The 3,748-nt window shown below is 26.4% G+C and overlaps 1 protein-coding gene across 1 annotated transcript in view; it reads left to right on the top strand.

Annotated features, from left to right (window-relative positions):
* LOC107618012 (3-oxo-5-alpha-steroid 4-dehydrogenase 2) overlaps positions 1–3,748 on the top strand; it is a 10,592-nt gene that overhangs the window by 3,020 nt on the left and 3,824 nt on the right. The gene's annotated exons all lie outside the window — the stretch shown is intronic.

The following is a 3,748-nucleotide window of genomic DNA, read 5'->3' as shown; positions in this document are numbered from 1 at the left end:
GTACATGAAAAATCAGATTTTGATTTGATTGATGTGTTTTGAACACTATAATTTTAGAAATTAGTTTTTTTAATATTTTTTATTATAAAGAGCGGCCTGACAACCAGGAGTTTTATTTTTCAGATAATAATCAGTGTATAAATTTGATGTATTAAGGATTTAATTTTATATTTTTACCTATACAACTTGGGAGTATAAAATTTAATCCATAAATACTGGTAGAAATTCTCTAAGAATTGAGATAAATCCTAAAAGTTAGGAGTTTGCCAAAAATAAATTTCTTTTATTTACAAGGAGCAACTTAACAAACAGGAGACTTGTACTCAAAGACAGAATTTATTTATTCATATGATGATATATAACGAGAATTAATTTTATACTTGAACCTAGACAACCTAGGAGTATAAAATATAATTCAGTTAAATAATTGTCTGACAACCAGATAATTATTTGGAAATATAATTGTATGTGATATAATTTAATCATATTTATTTGGAATAGGTATGAGTAACAACTTGACAACCAAGGTACTTATTCATGATTCTAAATAATTTTAACAGAAATATATATTTTTTAATTTACTTTCATATTTTAAATTTTTAAATATGTCCACCTTTTGTGTAGCATACTTGAAAGTAATATATTAAATATAATTTGAGAATTGTATTTTCAAAGGGTTATCATTGAAATGATAACATTTTCCAATAAAATTGACTTTGGAATAGTCAGAACTTTTGATGTATTTATAATATTATTTTACATGGGTTATTTTGACAATCATAAGTTCTAATTTCAAAGGCATATCTCCACTATTTATTACTGAACATCTTGAGAAGATGTGGTGCCTAAAGTAAGATAATATAACTATCAAAAATTTTGTTTAACTTAATGGGAGTATTGGACGATATATTTTTATCTAAATAACTTTAGAAGTTAGAATGCCATTAGGCAAATGGTTTTAGCGAGAATTGTTCTTGCAAGCATTTCTGGAGATTTATTTTATTACAAACAATTTATAATTGGCCTTAATATGATTAATGTTTGTGATCTTTTTAGAAAAACTCAATATGAGTATTTTTATTATAAGAGCTTAAAGTAAAATCTCTAATTATCTAATTGATATTGTATTGAATAGAGGATGAGATTCTCTCAACACACAAATACTAGTACTCTATGTACTCCATCATATTTAAAAAAACATGGAATTCGATTTAGCTGAGGATCACTATTTGTTAAATATTTGGATTACGTTTTAGAAATGTTACTAAATTAACAAATTTCTCACTAAATCAATTTTTTTTATCCATATGAGATATGGAAAAAGCATAAGCTGAAACTCAAGAACATTAGAGTTTGGAGATGTCTTATATGTGTTAAGAGATTGCAAAACAATAGAATTGATATTAGGTCCAATAAATGAGATTTATTGATTACCCTAAAGAAATAATGAGATTATTTTTATCACTCTTCTTATGACAAAGTGTCTGTGATAAGAAGTTAAACTCTTTTTTAAAAAATGGATTCCATCTTAAAGAAAAAAAGTGGGAGTACAATTACTTTTATTAGAATTGTATACCACTCAATAGAGGATATACTTTCTCCTGAAAGTATAAAAGATTTGATCGTCAAACTAACTTTTCGAAAAAGTAGCCTATTTGTATAATGATACAATTCTATAAAGATAGATCTAATGGTTACTTAGATTTTTATAATAATGTTCAATAAGGATTATCCTTAAAATAAATTATGCACTATTATAGTGAGAGATTTCATGTTTTGAGAAAACATGATATTTATTATGCACTAGGTGTATTTTGTAAAAGGTCAAGCACATATGCTCAAAAGTTATGGTGTTTAAGGTCAAAAGAGTTTTGATAAACAAAATTGAAAAATTATATACATGATTGATTGACTCTAGTGCAAGTGGGAGATTATTGTGATAATAGTATGCCCAAGATCCAATCTATAATGATTGGCTCTCGTGCAAGTGGGAGATTGTTGGAAATAAGTAGTATGACCACAATCCAATCAATCATGTGTTAAATAATTTGTTATTGTTATTATATTAAAATGTTAATATAATAAGGTCCTTGATTAAATTTAGAGATTTATCATTGTGATAGTGATCATAATATTGAGAGATAAATCTTTTATAATTTAATCTAAATTGTTCTTGGTCATACAATTATTAAAAAAAACATTAATAATCCGAAAAGATCAATATATATATAATGGTCTTCATTGGATGAAGATTAATAGATATCATTTATTAAATTATATATATAGATGGTGCATATAGAGATATGACCATTGAACTGGCTCAATTGAGAATTCCTAATGGTTATAATTACCGTATATTTGTCAATAGGATATTCTCAAGATGAACATAGTAATAGAGTTTCCTTTTACCTGCGACTATCATAGTAATTAACAATGTATTTATTATACTTTGATTCCGGACACCTAATACCCTAGGGTGCTAGTTGAATGGATATTGGGTATGATTTAAATACTTGTAGAATTAATGATTAGTCAATAAGGAATCCGTCAACTCTCGGTAAAGAGTTTGAGCTCTATGATTATAATGAATGAGATGAATAAAACCTTCGTCAAGGGGATTGAATGAATGAAGAAATAAGTTTCTTAAGCCATTCACAGTTCATTATAATAATGGCAACAAATTAGAGTTTGACAGTTAAACCATATTCTAAGAGTTAACCAAGAGCTAGAAAGATAGAAGGAATTATACTTTGTTCTTCTAAGGTTCTTAGTAAAAATATATTACTTCATATTATCGGGTCGTTGAGGAGTGTTGTAGACGCCAACCTTGATTAGTAAATTTAGTATGACTAATTTACTATCTGCTTAGTATTGAACCTATAGGGTCACACACTAACGAGTGTTCTAATCTTTGCTGTAGAATTATTTAATTATTAATTTGATTTTATCAAATAAATAATTATATTAATTCAAATAGAATATTATTATATTTTTTGCTAGTACCAAGAATATAATAATAGTAGCCAATGAGTTATAACTCAAATGGCATAGTCTCCCCATACTCAATTAAGAGGTTGTGGGTTCGAGTCTCCTATCTTTGGTAAAAAAAAAATATAATAATAGTATGATAATTGAGAATATTAAATGAGATTTGAGAATAACTAGTTATTCTATTTCTAAATTTGGATGAGATCTTAACTGATTCTGTTTTAAATTGAATTATGATATGATTCATAAATTTGAAGGATTCAGATTTAGAATTTTAAGATATAATTTAAATTTGAATTGAGATTCAAATTTAAAATCAGTAACAAATCTCATACTATATATATGTATGCTAGGAGTAGAGGAAGGTGACAGAGACCAGAATAAAACACAAGAGTTTTATTCCTTTACCTCTACGCACATAAATGTACGTGAGCCTAATTCTTGGAGAAGAATTTTATGGTGTGCAAAGAGTTGCAAGAGATTTCTCAATTTAGATCAGATGTCCATTAGTTAAGGAGTTGACAGCAAAGGTTGGTCTCGGTGTGAATATGCATAGAGTCTTCTTACAATCGAAGAATAAAGTTTTTACTAAAGCGTCTAAAGGTATTTAGATCTGATCTATATATTATTGGAATAAAATTTAAATACAAAATAGATCTTTAAAGATTACTTTCTTTTCTTGCGTATTATAAACACATGGTAATCCTTCATATATATAATATCTTTCGTTTTTTTACAATATGATAAAAAAAATTTATAT

The sequence above is a fragment of the Arachis ipaensis genome, chromosome B09 (assembly GCF_000816755.2).
Source record: "Arachis ipaensis cultivar K30076 chromosome B09, Araip1.1, whole genome shotgun sequence".
Taxonomy (NCBI): domain Eukaryota; kingdom Viridiplantae; phylum Streptophyta; class Magnoliopsida; order Fabales; family Fabaceae; genus Arachis; species Arachis ipaensis.
Note: the sequence above shows the minus strand (reverse complement) of the source record. Positions and strands in the feature narration are given on the sequence as shown.